Here is a 21,971-nt window from a genome sequence, read left to right as displayed (position 1 = left end):
AAGGCATTTGACAACAAAAATAACAACCACAAGGATACCAAAACTGATACAAAAAAAGTACAACTAAAGATGGCAAATCAATAATAACATTAACATTTACTGGGCACTGGATGAAGGGCAGTGACCTAATTCTCACAATAGCCTATGAAGTTTTACTATGGTTCCCATTTTATAGATGAAAAAATGAAGGCTCAGAGAAGTAAATCAGATATTTAATCCATATATGAAATACTGTTTTTCATTCATCCCAGTAAAATAATCATCGGTATTCCATTTAATGCTTACAAAGCACAAAGTTTCTGTTAGATGCCTAAAGTAAATATATCAAGTTTATAATCAACAGAATCATTATATTTTATGTTTCATTACCACTAAAGAACTGAAAGCACTTATATTTCCATGGTGTCCAAGCTTCACCTGTTTTTCATCAAGGATAGAACAATCTTAACTCAAATACTAGATACATATGACATTTTGAAAGATAGAACTTTGCAAAGTAAGTGTCTTCTTCATTGCAAATATCTTTTTCCAACAACATAATAGGCATTTATGGGATTCACCAGATAAAATACAGGGTTGATGGTGTTGTTGTTAAGTGCTGTTGAGTCAATTCCAACCCATAGTGACCCTGTATAGGGTTTCCAAGGAGCAGCTAGTGAGCTTCAACCACCGACCTTGCAGTTCAAATGACTTTGCAGTCTGACACATTAACCCACAGCAGCAGCACACCAGGATTGATAGGAACAGGCTATTTAGACATTGGCTACCTAAAATGGGGATGGAAGCTATAAAGGCATGAAGTGACTGGCTTACAAGTTTTCAAAAAGGAGTTAAGTTTCAGAGTGTGCAGGGGAAGGTAGAACCCCCACTGGATAGTTTTTATCTAGATTAGACAGGTCTGGTGAAAGGAAATGGGGATAAGATTATTAGGATTCAATAGTGAATAATTGTTATCATGAATAATTGCAACTGTCAGAACTGTAAAAGTAGACATTTTGTAATAAAAAAGTGGGGGAGTAGTAAATCTTACAGTCCAGGAACAGACTTTAGCCACCAAGGGAGAAGAGCATGAGTGGAATGTGGGACCTTATCCAGAGAAGCAGCAACAACAGAGATGGAGGCAGAGATGAGGACATGGAGAGATAGGGTAGCTGAAGACTCTAGACTCATGGAACAAAAAAGGCTGTGTGCTGGTGGTCAGGAGGCAGGCTTGTAGAATGTGCCCTTTGGTTTTTTAAATGATTATATATTCCTAAGTGTATATCCCCCCACCTCCAAAAAAACCTCCCAAAAAAAACAAATAAGAGAGGGAATAGAAGAAAATATTGTTGAATGATGATGCACAGAGGAGATTGTAATCATTGCAATGAAACGGTGAGTATAACACAGAAGTTCTCCCTTGTAAACTATCACTCAATTCACAATAAAAACTTATTTAAGAAAAAAAAAAAATACACAGGAAAAAAACTGACTACCTCTGTGGGAAGAGACAATGGAGAAGCTCAATATCATCAGTCAAAATAGTGTCAGGGGCCAATTGTGAAACGATCAATTGCTCATATGCAGGTTCAACCCAAAGCTAAAGAATGTTAAAACAAATCCAAAAGAGCCCAAAATATGAATATATTCCCACCTGAATTTAGAGACCATCTCAAGAACATATTTGATGCATTAGACACTAATGACTTAAGACAAGAAGAGTGTGGGACGACATCAAGGATATCCATACAGGAAGAAAGCAAAAGGTTATTAAAAATCCAGGAAAGGAAAAAAAGACCAAAATGGATATCAGAAGAGATAAAACAAGCTCGTGACTGTAGAGAAGTTTTAGTGAATGTAAAGAATTAGGGAGTAAGAATTGACCAGAAAATTTCAAAGGACAACTCAAGAAGACAAAGGCAAATATTATTTAAAAAAATGTGCAAAGACTTGGAGATAGAAAACCAAAAGGGGAACACGCTCATGTCTCAGGTTGCAATATTGAAGGATTCAATGGCAAAATATTGACTGATGCAGAAAGCATTAAAAGAAGATAGAACAAACACAAGGCCACTGAATTAAAAGAAATGGTCAGTGTTCAATATTTCCAAAGGTAATATATGATCAAGAACCGATAGAACTGAAGAAAGATGCCCAAGCTGCACTGGATGCATTGGTACAAAACAAGGGTCCAAGAATTGACCGAATACAAATTTAAACATTTCAACAAACTGATGCAGCACTAGAGGTACTCACTTATCTATACTAAGAACTTTGGAACACGGCTTCCTGGCCAAGTGATTGAAAGAGCTCCAAATTTGTGCCCAGTATCATTGCTGATGTCAGATTGATCTTGGCTTAAAGCAGAAAACACCAGAAATATGTTGATTTGTGCTTTATTAACTATGAAAAGGCTTTGACTGCATGGATCATGACAAACAATGGTAAACATTGTGAGGAATAGATATTCCAGAACACTTAATTGTGCTCAATAAGAACATATACATAGACCAAAAGGCAATCATTAAAACAAAACAAGGAGATATAGAATAGCTTGAAATCAGAAAAAGTATGCACCAGTGCTGTATATTTCACCGTTCTTAATCATATGCATGCTGAGCAAATAATCCAAGATGCCTAATTATATGAAAAAGAACATGACATCAGAACTGGTGGAAAACTCATTAATAATCTGTGACATGCAGATGATACAATCTTGCTTGCTGGAAGTAAAGAGGACTTAAAAATAGCATGATAAATGGAGAAAATATTGAAATTGTTACAGACTTTGTTTTGCTTGGATCCACAGTCAAAACTCATAGAAGCAGCAGTAAAGAAACCAAGATGTGTATTGCATTAGGCAAATCAACTACACAAGACTTCTTTAAAGTGCTCGGGAGCAAAGATATCAGTTTGAGGACTATGGTGTGCCTGATCCAAGTCATGATATTTTTAATGCTTCATATGCATGTTAAAGTTGGACAATGCATAAGAAAGACCATAGAAGAATTGATTAATTGAATTATGTTGTTATAGATTAATATTAAAAGTATCACAGACTTCCAGAAGGACAAATTTGTTTTGGAAGAAGTACAGGAGTACTGGTGTGGTGCTGAGGGTTAATGCACCAGACTGTAAAGCCATTTGAGCTGCAAGGTTGGTGGTTCAAACTCACCAGCTGCTCCTCGAAAATCCTATACAGGGTAGCTATGGGTTGGAATCGACTCGACAGCACCTAATAATAACAACAGTCAAAGCCAGGATAGTGAAACTTAAACTCTTAGACTTTGTTATCAGAAGTGATCAGTACTTGGAAAAGGATATCATTCTTGGTAAAATGGAAGGGAAGTGTCAAAGAAGAAGACTCCCAACAAGATTATATGACACAGTGGCAAAAACAGTGTAACCAAAACTAACAATTGTGAAGATGGTACTGGACTGGGCAATGTTTCATTCTGTTATGCATCGGGTCTCTGTGAGTCAGAATTGACTGGACAGCACTTAATAGCAACAACAGCAACAACAATGACTGTAGAATTACAATGCTTATATTATAATTTATCTAAGAGGAATTGTCCCAGCAGTAATGTAAATAGTACTTTAGTGACTTATTTACATAAATATTTTTGAAAAATATTAAAAGTACTGGATAAATTATAACATATGTGTCCCTGTCATGATTTCAAAACCTTCTCAGCTATATGCAGCTTTGTGTGGTTGACTTTTCAAGGTGTGAATCTAACCAGAAATTATCTGGTAATCTAAAACCTAGGCTTACCTTGAGATATATGCTTCAATTATCTAACATGTTGTTAAGTGCCATCAAATCGGTTCCAACCCACGGCGACCCTGTATAGGGTTTCCGGTTTCCGAGGTGCTACTGGTGAGATTGAACTGCCGACTTTTGCAGTCTGGCGCATTAACCCACAGCGCCACAGCAGGACCCCTAACATACACACACACACACACACATACAAATACTTAAAATTTTTAACCTTACACATCACAAAGGAAACTCTCAGCAGGCTGTTTCATGACACAGACCATGTGCTTGATCTCTTGGGGCTGAAGAACAAGATATATGAGGTCTAAAAATTTCCTTCACCTATGAGCCTTTATCATCAGGACTATGGATAATTCCCATCAGAAACTTTAAATGACCTACTGTTCAGTGAAAATAAATTATGAATGAGAGTGTCAATGGCTCAGAGAGAAATATAAATCTCTAAACCTACAGCAAATGATTCTGTATTTGTCATATTTCCAATTAATTTTTTTAAAATGGAGCACTTGACACCAATATTAGTTACTGCCCTATTCAGTTATCTACATTTTATTGAACCAAATATATGTTTTATTTCTTTTCATAGTAGTCTCTCCCCACCTCACTGTGAACATATTTAAAATTAGGGGACCAAAACTTTTGTCTATCTTCTGAGTTTTACACAATTTGGCCAAAGCCTTTCCATCTGTTCAGAGTTTAAAAGACCCCAGGTGTATTCTATTCAAGGTCAGAACACAGAGCAGAATGATATACTTCAGCCATTCAATTAAAAAAAAGAAAGAAACTACATATCAAGTTTCTATTGCCTTCAATGTGATGAAAACATATTGTACACCAGTGAGCTTCAAAAGGTCACCAAATAGAAGCAGGCTTTCCTTTCCCTTCTTGTCTGGTTAATGACATTGAAAACTCACAACATTAAAGCTTCATCAAGGGTAATTAATTCTTGTATTGTTTTATTTATTCATCCTTTATTATTCATTCATTCAAAAACATGCCAACAATGAGAGATAATCATCAAATGAGTTTAGTCAATAGAAGCAGAAAGGAAATATAACTATTTGAAATAAGTTTAAACTGTCACCCCTCATGCTTAAGTTTCAGGAATGTTACAAGAGCTTCTGCTCTACCAAAGATCATCTTGAGTTCATCATTAACTGTTTTTCCTCTCTGTACTTTCAGGCCCCAGCTTAATGAAAGACAAGAAATAACAGGGCACTTCAGAGGAGAATCAGTTCTCATTTTTGCTTTATATATGAAAGCTTATCCAAGAATGTTGGATAAGTATTTGAGGCTAGAGGTGAACATAAGAGTTCACACACATTTGTGAAGTGTTTCAAATGCTAAACCATGCTCAAACATTCTTTGATCTAACTTGACTCAGAAATTTCGGTACCCTCTTTCTAAACCTAGTTACATTTTTCCATGCTCCTCTGTGAACTGTTTGTCCAGTTCTTCTCAATACCTGCTGAAAATGAAAGGGAGCAATTGACTTTTCCACGATTCAAACTCCTGTATGCTGCTACTTCTTTCCTGAAATCTGCTTTGGAAGTCAGTTTTCTTCCCCTAATTTCTTCCTGACACTCAACTGAAAATGTTATTTAAACCGTGAGGCTAAGGACTTCAATTTTATAGGCTGCCAGAAAGTACAAGAAAATGAACAACTGCTTTTCACACACAGTAGGGAAGTGGCCAGAGTCCAAGTCTGAAAAACCTCCAGTCAGCTGGACTGTTCACAGTCAGCAAGAGTTTATAGTCATCCCAAGAATAATTACTATTGTCATGTTCCAAACCATGCATGACAACACTACCTTTTTGTTATAAACTCTTATGTGGCTGTACTATAACTGGAAAATCATCCTCTCCAAATCCTTCCTTCCTTGGGGGCAGCCTTGCAAACAGAGGGGCATAGTTGACTCTACTGTGAAGACAACAGGGTTCCCTTGGGAAGGTAGATATCATCACCAGACCTACAAGTGCTCTCAGAGGTGTTTTTGGCTTCTTTTCTACACCATAAAATCTTCTAACCACCCTATCATAGTTTTCTTCTTTCTTTTTTCTCTTTTTCTAAAACACTAAAAAGGAGAAAAAATGTGCATTGTAATTGAGACTTCCAAAGGGCATAAATATTTCACTGCAATAAGGCAGGTCACATTTTATTTGCCTCATTTCTTTCATTATAGCTATGAATGTCAATGCACCTCTTTTTTTTTTTTTTTTGGAACAAAGAATCCAGCCTGTAAAATGCTGAAAGCATGGCAATGACCTCCAAATAGATAAAAATAATTGAATGTCTTGTAGAAACAGTTTACGGGTATACTATACATTATGATTTTTCAACAAAAATCATATCAACAGCATTGATAAGGCCTGAGAGAAGACCACTGTGAATTAGTTAAGTATCTAGTTTGAAGAGGCTGCTTGTATAGAAATGCCAGCTCTACCATTTTCAAGTAACAATATGGCTAGAACTAAACTCACAAGGGATTGTCTAATGAATGTTTTTGCCTTACTGGATAAATATGGTTTCCCATTAGCACATCAGTTGTCAAGAATTTAACTATTTACTTCTAATGTTTCTATGTTGTTGTTGTTGTGAAATGCTGTTGAGTCGGTTCCGACACATAACAACCCTGTATAGGGTTTCCGAGGAGTGATCGGTGAGCTTTAACCACTGACTTTGTGGTTCAAACTGATGTTGCAGTTCAGTGCATTAGCCCACAGTGCCACACAAAGACTCCATTCAGCCAATATAAAGCTGGAGATATCATAAAGTTAAACTCCAGTATGGTCTCCATACAATAATTTAGAAAATCTATCTTGGAATCCTGGTTGTGGATAAACACTGGACCACAGGTCGGCTCAAATCTACCAATCAATACTCGAAAAACCTATACATGGTCGCTATGTGTAGAACCCAAGTCAACAGCACTTAACAACAATAACAACAACACAATTCAAGTCAATGCCAAGAAACTTTTTTCAGTTCATATTTATTTCAAGTAACAGTGCTAATTAGAGTGGCAAGTAGATCACATAATGTAAGCCTTGCCTTAAAACAGTTTAAACTCTAATTGGGGGCATAAGATTTATACAGAAATATACCTAGAACTACAAAATATGTGCGTGATACAAAAAATAAGTTTAATATAATTTTAGAAAAAAATTTAAAAAGGAGCTCAATAAATAAAAATAAACACAACAGACAATTCAGGTAAGTGAACAAAAGTGGAAGTAAGTGTGTACTGTGTCTGTTCAGTGAGTATTGGGTACACAGTTTGGTTGAGAAAAATGTGTTGAGAGGAATGTTGTTGTTGTTGTAGTTAGGTTCCATCGAGTCAGTACTGACTCATAGTGACCCTATGCACAACAGAACGAAATATCACCCGGTCCTGGGCCAACCTCATTATTGTGCCATGCTTGAACCCATTGATACTGCCACTCTGCCAAACCATCTTTCTGGGGGTTTTCCTCTAGCCCTCCACCGTACCACACATAATCTCCTTCTTGAGTGACTAGTCCCTCCAGACAATATGTCCAAAATATGAGACGAAGTTTGGCCATCCTGGCCTCCAAGGAGCACTCTGGCTGTACTTCTTCCAACACAGGTTCTTTTGGTAGCCCATGGAAATTTCAATATTCTCCTCCAATACCATAACTCAAAAGCATCAATTCTTCTACGGTCTTCCTTATTCACTGTGCAGCTTTCACAGACATATGAGGTTATTGAAAATACTATGGCTTGGGTCAGGTATACCTTAGGCCTCAAGCTGACATCTTTGCTCTTCAACACTTTTAAAAGGTCTTGTGCAGCACATTTACCTAATGCAATATGTCATTTGATTTCTTGACTGCTGCTTCCATGAGTGTAGATGGTTGATCCAAGAAGAATGAAGTCTTTGGCAACTTTAATAAACGTTGTTTATTGGTCCAATGGTTAGGATTTTTGTTTACTTTACAATTTTGGTATGAAACCTATACTGAAGGCTGTGGCCTTTGATCTTAATAAGGATTTTAAGTTCTCTTCACTTTCAGCAAACAATGTTGTATCATCTGTATATTGCAGGTTGTTCATGAGGTTTCCTCCAATCCTGATGCCACATTTTTCTTCATATAACCCAGCTTCTCAGATTATTTGCTCAGCATACAAATTGAATAAGTATGGTGAAAGAATACAAGCCTGTCGCACACCTTTCTTAATTTTAAATCATTCAGTGTTCCCATGTTCTGTTTGAACAACTGCCTCTTGATCTATGTACAGATTCCTCATGAGCACAATTAAGTGTTCCAGAATACTCATACTTCACAATGTTGTCCATAGCTTGTCATGATCCACACAATCGAAAGCCTGTGCATACTCAATAAAGCATAGGTAAACAACTTTCTGGTATTCTCTGCTTTCAGCCAAGATCCATAAGAGCATGTGTTTGTTTCCAAAGGTTGCTATAGTAAAGTACCATAAATGGGGTGGCTAAAAGAACAGAAATTTATTGTCTCCTGATAATATGTCTGAAGTATGAGAGATGAAGTACAGCCATCCTGGTTTCTAAGGAACATTCTGGCTGTACTTCTTCCAACAAAGATTTGTCTGTTATTGTAGCATTCCATGGTGCTTTTCTTCTCCAACACCACACCTCAACTGGTGATGGAATAGTTCATGGTGCTATTCTTCTCCAACACCACACCTCAATTACATCAATTCTTCTCTAGTCTTTCCTTATTCCTTAGCCAGCTTTCACATGCAAATAATGCTATTGAAAGTACCATAGTTTTGGTCAGGTGCACTTTGGTCCTTAAACTGACATTTTTGGCCTTGAACATTTTAGCGAGGTCTTACACAGCAACTTTGTCTAATGTAATATGTCATTTAACTTCTTGACTGCTATTTCCATGAGAGTTAGTAGTACATTAAAGCAAAATGGAGTCTTTGACACCTTCAATCTTTTCTCCATTTATCATGATGTTATTTATTGGTCCAGTGGTGAGGATTTTTATTTTCTTTACATTGAGGTACAACCTATACTAAAGGACATGGTTGTAGTTGTCTTTAAAATTCCTTATAATAGATGGATGAATCCCTCTAGGCCTGCATTAGTTTGTTGAAACATTTCAATTGGTATTTTGTCAATTCCTCAAAACTTGTTTTTTTGCCAATGCTTTTAGTGCAACTTGGACTTCTTCCTTCAATAACTTTGGTACTTGATCATATATTACTCCTTGAAATGGTTGAACATCCATTTTTTGTTTTAATTAATTAATTAATTAATTTGGTACAGTGATTCTGTGTGTTCCTTCCATCTTCTTTTAATGCTCGTGCCTCATTTAATATTTTTCCCATTGTTATTGTTGTTAAGTCAGTTCAGACTCATAACAACCCTCTGTAGGGTTTCTGAAGAGATACTGGGGTTTGAATTGTTGACCTTGAGGTTAGCAGTCCAGTGTTTATCCTGCAGCACTAAAACAGGACTCCATTTTGTCAATAGAATCCTTTTAAGTTGAGGCTTGAAATTTTCTTCAGTTATTTCATCTTCAGAAATGCTGAGCATACTCTTCCCTTTTGATTTTCTAACTCCAAGTCTTTGCACATTTCATTACTTTACTTTGCTTTCTTGAGCTGCCCTTGAAATTTTCTTTTCAGCTTTTCTTATCTCCTAATCACTTAAGTTTTCTACATTCTAAAGCAAGCTTCAGAGTCTCTGATGACATCCATGTAAATCTTTTCTTTAAATTCTTTTTCTTTTTCCTTTTGCTCTCTTTATAGACAATGTTCTTAATATCATCGAACAATTCTTCAAGTTATTGGTCATTCATATCTAAGATACAAAATCTTTTCTTGAAATGGTTTCTAAATTAAAGTTGAATATACTAAAGGTCATATATTGTCTTTTATGGACTTGTTTTAATTTTCTTCAGCTTCAGCCATTTCATATAAGCAATTGCTGTTCTGTGCCACAGTTAGCCCCTGGTCTTGTTTTGGCTGATATGGAGCTTCTCCATTTCTTACCATGGATGCAGTCAATTTTTCCCCTATGCATTTCACTTGGATAGGTCCACATGAACAGTCAATGTTTATAGTGTTGAAAAAAGGTATTTGTAATGAATAAGTCCTTGGTCTTGCAAAATTCTACCATGCTACTTCTAACATCATTTATATCACCTAGAGTGTATTTTCCAACTGTTGATCCTCCCTCTTTGTTTCCAAACTTTATATGCCAATCACCAGTAATTATCAATGTATTTTGATTGCATGTTTGATCAATTTCACACTGAAGAAATTCTTCAGTTTCATTATCACTTTTGTGGTAATTCATTATAGCTTTAGTGGTCACTGCACAAATTTGAATAATAATGGTATTAACTGCTTTTATTTATAGAAGTGTGGCTATTTTCCTGTCACAAACAGCACTGCACTTCAAGATACCTTGAAATACTCTCCTTGTCTTTTTCTGTATGGTGGCATTCCTCTTCAGTTTGTCATTCCCAGTATAATAAACCATCTGATTATCTGATTCAAACTTCCAATAGCAATCCATTTCAGCTCACTAATGCTAGATTCATAGTACATACCTTCCAAGTTAAGATTATTAAAGGATGTTTGCAGTTCTTTTTACTCACTTTGAGTTGTTCCTGATCAGCAAATGAAGTTTTCAAAAGCTTTACTTCATTTACATCACTAAGGTCAACTCCACCTTGAGGGGAAGTTCCAGGACTCTAGGATAAACATTCGATTCAATTCCGCCAGCTACTCCTGAGGGGAAAGGTAAAGTTTTTGGCTCCTGAAAAAGATTTGCAACTTTGGAAACCATTTATAGGGTTGCTATTACTCAGAACCACCTTGACAGTACTTAACAACAACAACTAATTTGATGAGGCAGCTCTTTCCCAGTATGCTTTGAGTGCCTTCCAACCAAGATGAGGGGCTCATCTCTTGGTACTATATCAGATCATTTACCACTGCTATTCATAAGTTTTTTCAGTGGCTAGTCATCCAGTAGGGGTCTATATCCTTCTTCCTAGTCTGACTTAAACTGGAAAATCCACGGAAACCTGTCTTCCATGGGTGACCCTGCTAGTATTTAAAATACCAATGGCATAGCTTCTAGCATAAAAGCACCTTACAAGCCACAACACTATAACAAATTGGCAGATAAATGCAAGGAGAGGGTCTTCAAACAACAGTTAATCAGTATACAAATAGTCCAAAACCAAAAATTAAGCCATGAGTCAATTCCAAAGCAGAGTGACATATATACAGATTCTTTCTCCCTCAGAACCTCTGGTGGGTTTGAACTGCTGACCTTATGGTTGCAAGGTCAATGCTTGTACCACAGCACCACAAATATATACCCTGTACAGGTATATATTCTGTGTAAATTTATGCATAGCTTTTAGATGAAAATAGCTAAGAAGAAAGTAGCTATATTTAATTTTAAAAATAAAAATTAATGACAAGTATCTGAATATTTTTGCATCATATTCAAATAATTTTTAGCTATTAACTGTGATGCTAAACCATGAAACTGATTCCAAAATTATTCATAAACTGAAGAAATAACTAGAAATCTGATTTTTTAAAAAATAAGCATAGCAGTAGATTTTAAACAAGGAAATAATAAATTTAAAAAGTAAATACTGTCAATATGAATACCCAATCTTAATCTATGCTTGTCTGCAAAGAAAAAAAAAATTGCCTTATTATTCACTTAGTCACTAATGCTCTCCATGATTTGGATACAAACAACATATATCTGAAAAGGTGAACTTAATCAGTCACAAGGTTACTTATTTTTTCTTTGTACATATCCATAAGTAGCAATGTAGGGAAAATAACCAAAAGATGTCTCCACGTGAGCTAGGCACCCTTCTATAGTACAGTGTTACAAGTAGCTCATCAAAGCACTATTCACAAGAACCAAACGATGGAGACAACCTAAATGACAATCAATAGAAGAATGGATAACAAACTCTGGTATACATACAATGGAATTCTACACAATGTGGTGTGGCTATCTTAAGCTTTTAAAGTAGCTTCAGAACCTTACCAGTGGCTTATGGAGGTAAAAGTGAGATTTTTTTCTTGTTCCCTACACTCCCATGGTAACCAGAGGCATGGTTGACTGTCACCCAGATATACTCCAGAGAAGCACCCACTCTTCTGTCCATCAGAGCCACAGGAGGTGAGCATCACAGTTTCAAGTCCTGTCAAATGAATGAGGAACTATCTGTATCAACTCTAACATCAGGTGATCCCCAGTCCAAATCTGCAGAGCCAGTCCTGGCCAGTCCTAACTAAGAGAAGCAGCTGAACAGATGCATGGGGGGATAAATTCTAAAAAAAGAAACAGGAGACAGGTGATCTGTATCCACTGGCTACAGGCAGCTGTGAAGGCAAGAGGGCAGTTGGTAGCACAGAGGCATATCATTTATTGGTGGAGAGAGAGGAGCAAAGTAGCGTAGTGGTTACGATTCGGGCTGCGAACCTTAAGGTCAGCAGTTCGAAACTACCAGCCGCTCCGCGGGAGAAAGATAAGGCTTTCTGCTCCCATAAAGATTTACAGCCTCGGAAACCCTGTACAGTGTCACTATGGGTCGGAACCGACTCGACGGTACTCAACAACAACAACATATTACCCTGGTGACCAGATGCATGGCCAGCCCCCAACTTTATACATTCCCAGCGAACTGCTCTACTGGTCGTCAGAGATGCATCAAAGTGAGTAGGGAGCTAACAGCACCAACCTCAGCACCTGGAATTAGGTGTGGACAGCTTTAGACCAGCTTCTGGACTACCAGGACCACTGGCCCATGGCTGCAAACTAGGATATAAATTCCACAATCCCACAGCTGATTTGGTATCTGCACAATTTACTTTCAGATTGGTTGCCCTGAACAGACAACATTTAACCTACAGGAACTCCTTCTAACACCAGAGTGCCACTGTTTCATCCTTTGCCTACTCACTACATGAGATCCTTGGATGGTAGGAGACTCCAGAATCTTTTTGTTTCTGGCACCTGCTTTGTTTTTTTTGCTTTTTGGTTTGTTTTTTCCTTTTATTGTTTTTGTTTGTTTATTCTTTCTTCCTCTCTTTATCTCCACTTTCATTTTTTCCTTTGTATCTCTGCTTTCATTTTTTTCTGTTTTTCCTTCCCAACTGCTCAGTTTTCTTTTTTATCTTGAATTTTTTCTTTACTACTCTCAAGACTCTTTCCCTTTCACTCATCCCTTTCCCTAATTATGTTTAGGTGTTTGTTTGTTTGTTTCCTTTCTTTTATTTTCTCTCTTATTTTGTAGTTCCATGGTTTAATTTTTCTGCCCTCTCCCTATTTTCCATTTTGGCTTGCATATTCTTTTTTCTAGCTATTGCCTATGTTTTGTTTTTCCTACAAGATTTTCTGTTTTAACTGCTGTTTGATTGCTTGTTTTCCTTCTCTTTTGTGTGTGTGTGTTTTGTTCTTTCACTCAACAGAGAACAGCAACTATACCCACACAGCCCAGTCACATCCATACCCTCTACTGCCACCCACCAGGCAAAAACCAATACCAACTTTACATGTGATCAATAACCATAACCAACATCAGCAAAACCCATCCTGAAATGAGATGCACAAATGGTGAGCAGAGAATAGAGCACACACTTCCGTCCCCAAATCTCACCCACTCAGAGGCAGTTGGTGAATTCCTAAGAATACATCAACACACAATAATCAATTCAATACATATATAACTCTAAAGTGACTCAGAAGCAATAGAGCATTTCTGTTCATACAAAAAAACAAGATAGAGTGGCTCAAACAAGTGACAGAGTGGCTCAAGCAGAGCTACAAAATTATTTTGAAGGAAAAAAGGCATCAGAACTACCTGAAAAGTAATTCAAGAGAATGATCTTCAGTTATGTACAAATGATTGACAGAAAGGTCAAAGAAAATAAGGAAGAATTTGGAAAAACACTACTACAGAAACAGGCTAACAAAATAGATAAGGATTCGAAACAATATAAAATCTACAAATAAGAAATCCAGGAGATTAATATTAGGATTTCAAAAATGTACAATGCATTGAAAAAGCAAAGGAGTAGATTTGAATCAATGGAAGGTCAAATTAGTGAACTCAAGATAAATCCCTCAAAAGTAGTAAACTACAAAAACAATCAGAAAAAATAATGAAAAAATTTGAAGAAAGCCTAAGATTCATGTGGAACAACATGAAAATGAATAATTTATGGGTGATCAGAATTCCAGAACAGGAAGAGACAACGAAAAGCACAGAAAATAACATCAAAGAGCTATTGGGAAACAATCCCCTTACCATCATGATACACAAGAAGATAAGCATTCAAGAAGCTGAATGAACCCCAAATAATTTAGTCCCCAAAAGAAAATCACTAAGATACATCATAATCAAGTTTTTCAAAATCAAAGGCAAGGAAAGAATCCTGAGAACAGCTATGGAAAAACAAAAAGTTACTTAAGTAGGAAAAAAAATAAGATTTAAGTTGTGATTTCTCAGCAGAAACCATGCAGTCAAGAAGGAAATGGGAACACATATATAAAAGAATGAAAGAAAAAAATTGCTAACCAATAATCATATAATCAGCAAAACTGCCCCTCAAATATGATTGCAAAATTAGAACATTTCCAGATAAACAGAAAATAAAAGAATTTGAAATAACCAGAACAACTTTATAAAACAAAACAACAACCACACACACACACACACACACACACACAACAATGAAGGGAGTCCTTTGGACTGAGAACCAACAACTGCAAACAACAATATGAGATTGTCATGCATAGCAACATCATCCAGTTTTCATTTAGATATAGACATCTATTCTGGTGATACCTGACAGTGTTTCGTGGCTGTTCATATGGCTAAACAATCAGAAATCATTCATCTATCCTTTTTCCTGGTTTATCTTAGTCTGGAAGCTCAACTGAAGCCTGTCTACAAAGGTTATGCCCTTTGTTTTTTGTTTGTTTTTTCATTAATCCTAAAGAGGCTGAAAGACATATCTTGGCTGACAAACCTTAAGATCAACTATCAGCCTTTAGCAGCAATATATTGTATTCTCACCAGGAAAGATTATCTTTTGTAAGCTTCCAAAGGCTTTGGGTCCTACATTGAGATTTTCTCAAATATTATTTGTAACAATTTATACATTTAAAAAGTTAAGGCAGGCATTTTTAAAAAGAGGATCAATATTATGTCTTTTACACTTAAAATGTCTCCCATTTCTGTGTTTTAAGAATTATTTCTAATCATCACTAAAAGCACCTCACATAATACATTACCTCAAAAGGTATCTCAAACATGCTTTTCAAACAATTTAGATGATGGGGATTTTAACAGTAACAGAAAATCACATTTTTATTGGTGACTTTCTATATTTTCAAGAAAAATCCAGACATATTTTAGATTTTCTAATATGATTAAAAAAGAGAACAAGAGAGTAATAAAATTTCTACATATGGTCAAATCAACCTGCTTTACACATCTGGAAGTAAAAGAATACCATTTTGAATTTTTATACATAATTTTATCTAGCTCAACCTTAAAATCACATAATTAACATTCCAAAACTTGTAACTTATTAAATTGTAGGGAATGATGCATCTATGGGTACAGAAGATTTTAATATCAAATGAAATGTAATATATATGATTGTAATTTGTTCATTTCCATTTATTCTACCTACATATCAAATTAACCAAGTTTCTAAGTCACATCAAGTGATTTTGTCTTCTCACATTTGAAATGAAATGTTGATTACCTAAACACTAGAAAATTTGTCAAAAATGACAATGTGCATCAAGGTTACACATATCATCAACAAGTTTTATCTAAAGGAATCAAATTTCACAAGTTTATATTTTTCTTGTTTGTGATCACAAAACAGGTAGCATTCTCATTTCATCCACTCCATTCTTATGTATTTGAAAAGCAGGTGTTAACCATCTCCCACAAGAGCACTGTTCCCCAGGCCAGTTGAAGGGACCAAACTTGGCTGCATTTTGGGCAATGAAGCTGCCCATCTATCACTCCCATCAGAATGGATTCCATCCACTGTAGAAGTTCAGTGAAAAAAGATGTACAGTAGGACTGACTTCCTATTGTGACCTTGAAAGATGGTGTCATTTTCTTGTAAGCAAAAGCTATAGGATCACTTCCTTAATTATGATCCAAAATTCTAGAACTTCAAAATAAGGATAGCCTGCACTTTCTATATTTATGGAGAGCCTCATCTTTCAACCCTTGTGAAATGGTGGTTGGGTCAACAGCAAAGAGTTCCTGATGTAAATTCTGCGATTCTGGATACTTTTCTGTAACCTTTTTTTAAAGATTTTGTTGTGAATTATGTAATAGTTTACAGGGGAGAACATCCCCTCCATGCATCATCAAACAACCAAAGGGTACACATCGTAAGTTTGCCCCCTGGCTGCCAACACACAGCCCTTCTCCCACACTGAGTCCAGAGTCCCCAGCCTAGCCATCTCTCCACGTCATCATCTCTGCCTCCTTCTCTGGCTTCACTGCTTGCTTCTCTGATAGTGTCTCACACTCTACTCCTCTCCCTTGATGGTCTCAGGGACCTCCATTCCTGGACTATAAAATCAATCACTTCCCTCCTTTTGTTACAAAACATCTACCTTTACATTTTCAACCCTCACAGTCAGTCCTGATAGCAATTATTCACCTTTATACCACAAGAGTCTTATCCAGATCTCCTTTGAGCATTCCTGTTCAGACAGATTGGAAACTACTTAGTAGAGGTTCTACTTTCCCCCGCACTTTCTGGAGCTACGTTCCCTATTGAAAGCTTGTAAGCCAGTCACTTCTTGCTTTGCCTTTGTAGCACCCCATTTTGGGTAGCCAGTGTCAAAGTTGCCCATCTCTGTCTACCCTGCGTACTGAGGGGGTGGAATAATCTTCGCTATAAAGATTTGTTCCCTCTTTTGAGCTACTACATCCATAAATATAGATCAGATTCTTCAAATTGTAGCAGATTATTCTTTTTTCCTCTTTATTCTTCTAGTAAGGTTCTGATCATCTAGCCATTGAAGCCAGGTCAAGTGGGTAATATCTGAAATATGGGTGTTCTTGTGCATCTCCCTTCACTTCATATCAGCTAGACTCGTCGCTCTCTGACCTAGTGCTCTCTGGCCATGTCATTGTCTCTGGGCCCAGGAGTCCACAAGTCTTGTCATATTGCTGGCCAACCAGGTCCCAACCCGAGTTCACAGAGTCCATTGAACATGGTCGGACTTAGCTCACAAATTCATTGCTGTTTTTCCCCCACTTCCCCTTATGAGTGACCAATGTGGTCACCAGCCAGGCCACATGCATGTTCGTGTATTCCCGTTGAATTTTAGTCTTGGAAAGGGGTTTGCTCTGAGGGCACCCGACCACTTGCCTTGATGTCTCCTGGGCAAGCAACTTGCTTGTTCTTGCAGTAATCAGTCGATCTGTCTATATTATTTTGTATTTTTCCTGTCTGTCTTTCTTTCAAGAAGTATCTTCTGTTCTTCTAGCCGCTCCAGGCTGGTCTGCCTATCCTTTCAAGTGGAAATTTCCCACCTCTGAAGATTCTGGATGCTGTTCAGGATTCCACCTATAGTATAATGTAATGAAGAGGCTCTCCTATTCATTTTTTATTGCAATTAGCTTGGTATATTTTTTCCCATCCTTTGACTTTTATTCTGTTTTTGTCTCTGTGTAAGGTATGTCTCTTGAAGACAGCATATTGAAGGATCTTGTTTTCATATCCATTCTGCCATCCTCCGTCTCTTAAATAGTGTATGTAATCCATTTGCATTCAGTGTAACTATTGATGTTGTTGTTGTTGAGTGCCATCGAGTCAGTCCTGACCCATAGCAATCCTGCATAGGGTTTCCAAGGAGCGACTAGTGAGCTTGAACTGCCAACATTATCGATAGGAATGGATTAATTGCTGCCATTATGATTTTATGTGTGTGTGTGGTGCTGCTGATTCTTTGTTCTGCATGTCTTCCTTTGATGAGTTCATGTTTTTTGCATTGTTTCTTTTAAGTTTTCTCATAGTTTTAATGTTACCATGTTCTTCTTGTATTTTCGTTTTCTTGGTATATTGTGAAGTATTCATTTTCTTTGAGGTTACCTTATATTCCATTAACTTTTCTCTCCATTTAATACAGTCTATTTTATCTTTCAATTTACTTGACCTTCTCATCACCTGGATCTCTGTTCTTACGTATTTACCTTCTTTCACATTGTTTTTGTTTTGATCATAGACTGAGCTCCCAGATCTTCTGAATTTGTTCTTATAGTTTTGTTCTGTTCTCAATTGTTCCATCTGTCGATTGAGTTTCAGGTGGTGCTGCCACTTTTGTCAATCTCTGGTTATCTGTTTTTGTTGGTTCTTAGTCCACAGAACTCCCTTTAGGATGTTTTGCAGTGTAGCGTTGGCTTTGGCAAAATCCCTTAACTTATGTTTATCCTGAAATGTTTTGATTACACTGGCATATTTGTTTGACAACTTTGCTGGATTCTTGATTGACAGTTTCTTTCTTTCAGGATTTTATATATGTCTCTCCATTGCCTTCTTGCCTAATGGTTTCTGTTCAGGTTTCTGTTCATGAATCTTAGATCTTCTTCAGAAATTTGTATTCTTTTTTCTGCTTGCTCTTCTATCATAGTAGCATTGAGAGATTTGTCTTCCAGATCACTAGTTCTGGCTTTCATCTCTTCAATTCTACTCTTTTACTCTTTCCGCGTATTGGCCATTCCTGATATTCTATTATTAATTGTTTGGACCTCTTTCTGTATGTTTTTAATTGTTTCCAATGCTATATATATCTTATTTGATTTATCTTGTAGTGCATTCCTGACTTTTCCCTTATTTTTCTCAACTCCATTGTTAAGTGCTTTGATACATTTCATAATCATTTTTCTGAATTCTCTCTCAGGTATTTCCAAAGCCTGCCCTCCTTCCAGTATGGAGTGGAGGTCTACCTCTAGGTCATTTGTCTCAATCAGTGTATCTTGTTTCTTGACATGTGCTGATATGGTCATCTGCCTCTTCTTGGGCATGTTCAGTAGTTAGTAATTAAATTAATATTTAATTGAATGTGTGTTTTTGGGGTTTTTTATGCTTTCTGATTGCCTCCAGGTAGATGTGATCAGGATATGGACTTCCCTTTTCACACTTCTTATTATTCAACTCAGAGTAACTGTCACAGGTGTTGTCTGCCTACCTGGTGTATGGCAGTTGGCATTGATTCTTGCCTGGATTGTGTGGTTTATAGTGTGTGATTGTAGCTTGGTTATATGGCAGCAGTTGCTGTATCTTTTTGGGTAATATAGGGAGATAAAGATCCCCCCAAAAGTAAAGAAGGGACCAAAAAACAAAACAGAAACAGCAAAAAACAAAGCAAATCAACAACAACAAAAAGCAGATTGGATACTGTAGTCTATAATAACAGAAAAGAGAGAATAGAAAAGAAATAAAATCTGTAGCCTAATATGAATATGACTTTAATATCTTCTTTCAGCTTCTTGCCTTCAAGGCCACCTGAGAAATTTCAAGATGTCACTGTTGATTGCTATGAGGTAACTCAGGATTTAATTTTTAGCCTGTTTCATCTTTAGTCTGTCTCTCCCGCTCCATAACCCTTGTTCTAGACTTTTTCCTTGTGATAAAACAGTTCAGGGCCAGCTATGGCCATTTTGTGCTATCATTTGGTTTTCAGTGGAATCTGTCCCTTTAAATTTTGAGATGCTCTGTGCGCATGTGTAATAGAACCTTCTAGGGGTAGGGGTGGGGGTAGGGGGTGTCAATTCACTCAAGCACCCCCTCTAGTCACCATAATGGATGTATGCAGACAGAAAGAGGCCAATGAATAGATACTAAAATAAGTTTTTTAAAAAGGAATGTCCACACCTTTATCTGCAAGATTCTGGCAGGTGTCAATCCATGGCAACTCTGATACTTCCCCTGCTTGGTCTTGCCACTTGGTCTCACCCAAGATGGCAGCCCCTTGCTGCTGAGCCATCAGGTGAAAGAGTATAAGATGTCATGCTTCTGCTACAAATTCCACTAGCTATAAGCTCTGGTAGCATAGTGGTTATGAATTGGGCTGCAAACCACAAGGTCAGTAGTTCGAAACTACCAGCTGTTTCGCAGGAGAAAGATGAGACTTTCTGCTCCCGTAAAGATTTACAATCTCGGAAACCCTGTACGGGGTCGCTATGAGTTGGAACCGACTCCACAGCACATAACAACTACAACAATAAGCCTTCAAACTTTTAAAATATTCCTATATATGTGGTTCAGATTTTTGGAACTCTCCCTTGAACTGGCTTCTTCCAGTATTCTGTGTTATTGCTGATGGAGATCCTCACTGCACTTCTACCCTATCCTCCAGCAAGCCCTGCCCCCTGTAATATTTTGCAAATGATATTGCTTATAAATTGGACTGGTATCAATTTCCCATCACGTGCTTGGTATAATTTCAGCTGCCACACAAACCACCCATATATCTTTGCCTCTGGTTTGACAGTCTGGAGATTTTTATAGTCTATTTCAAAAATAAGTTGGTCATTCTTCATCATAAAAGCAGTCCGCTACAGCAACACTTCAATTAAGTCCTGAATAACAGTGTACCAACACCATGTGTCTCTCAGCATGGGCTTGGCCAATGAAGGTCACATACCAGTCTAAGTGACTGAGCAGGTCAGTCTTAGTTTTGTCCAGTACTGGCATGAAGAGGCACTGTAAACCCTTGACCTCAGCCCTTCCTTGAAGCCAGGTTTCTTTGAGTTCACCATCAGTAGGGCAGTAATGCCCACCTCTATCCACTGGTCAAGCTCCACGACAGCCTCTGCCCCACCAAGGCAGAGCCCAGGCTGCACTTTCATCATCTACCAAGCAGAGCTGATATGTGAAATATCAGTGCATAACATCTAGTATCACAGCAACACACAAGCTACCACAGTATGACAAAATGACAGACAAGTGGTGAAAAATTAAAACTTCCACTTGAAATGTTGAAGGTTTCTATGGGTAAAATATTGAAAGATGCAGAAAGTATCAAAAGATGATCAAAGGATGATCCCAGGACCATCAAGAAGGAAGAGCATGAATGGAGCATGGAATGTCAAGAGGAGACAGCATGGAGAAATAGCAGCTTAAAGCTTTAGGTCTATGAACTGAGTAAAGCTGAGTGCCTACGGGCAGGAAACTGGCTTGTAGAATGTGACCTTTGGGTATTCACAAACTGGCTAAAAGAGCTTTTTATAGCATGCCAAATCAGGACAGAGACCAAAAGCCACTGACTGAGAGGTCGAAGACAACACTGAGGTGGGCCTACAGTATGGCAGACAAGAGGCATTCCTGATTGGAGAACTGCTGCATCCTGAGTTGGTTTTGATCATGAAATGTACCTTGCTCACTTCTCTAATAAACCTCATAATTAGTTTGGGACCTTGCTAGAAGGGAGCATGAAGTGATGATAATCATCCAACCCCTGGGCCAAACCCATGCCTTCCCAGATGGAGAGAGGAGGATGGAGAGAGGAGCCCATCGGCCCAGATCCCCTAGCCCACGAGTATCACCAGATGTCTGAGTGGAACTCCAAATCTGAGGGGTTCTCTCAAGTTGTTCCTGGAAAAAAGTCAAGTCACACACATCCTTGAAAACATAAAGTACAAATGCTGTTCCTGTCGATGGAGAGCTAACCATACATGCTCCCTCTGCTGACCCAATCACAAGCTGACAAGGGGGTCAGAAGGGGATGAGGCCAGCAGGGTGAATGCCCTCATCACATCCCCCATAGAACAGATAAGATTGAATTGCCCCTGGGCACTCATTACCCTCGGGGGGATGTCTGGTAGGAGGTATCTGGGGACTGTCGCCAGCATTCTGGAGGCTTCCTCCACTAAAAGCTGGAGAGGGTGTTCTTGGAACCCCAGAATTCTGAAAAGGTTTCAGACGTCATCTGTACAAGAAACCCTCACAAACACAAACTGAAGTGGTTCTACTCATACAGTCTTACTATGTGAGTGCAGGTGAGGGGTGCCCAGGAGATCTGAGACTGTTCCCCTCACTGGCACTGAACCAGGAACTTATCCCAGGGAAATCTTGATACTATTAGAGTCATCCTTCCCCAGGGAAACACCTTGCCCAGATCACTCTGGGAATACCCTGGGGTGGGGACAACACCAGGAG

The 21,971-nt window shown here is 37.8% G+C and overlaps 1 pseudogene; it reads right to left on the bottom strand.

The window, feature by feature from the left end:
- Window positions 1-15,633: 15,633 nt before the first annotated feature.
- LOC102830112 lies at window positions 15,634-20,665 on the bottom strand (annotated as a pseudogene).
- Between the last annotated feature and the right edge of the window lie 1,306 nt (window positions 20,666-21,971).

The sequence above is a fragment of the Chrysochloris asiatica genome, unplaced genomic scaffold (genome assembly GCF_000296735.1).
Source record: "Chrysochloris asiatica unplaced genomic scaffold, ChrAsi1.0 scaffold00112, whole genome shotgun sequence".
NCBI classification, from domain to species: domain Eukaryota; kingdom Metazoa; phylum Chordata; class Mammalia; order Afrosoricida; family Chrysochloridae; genus Chrysochloris; species Chrysochloris asiatica.
Note: the sequence above shows the minus strand (reverse complement) of the source record. Positions and strands in the feature narration are given on the sequence as shown.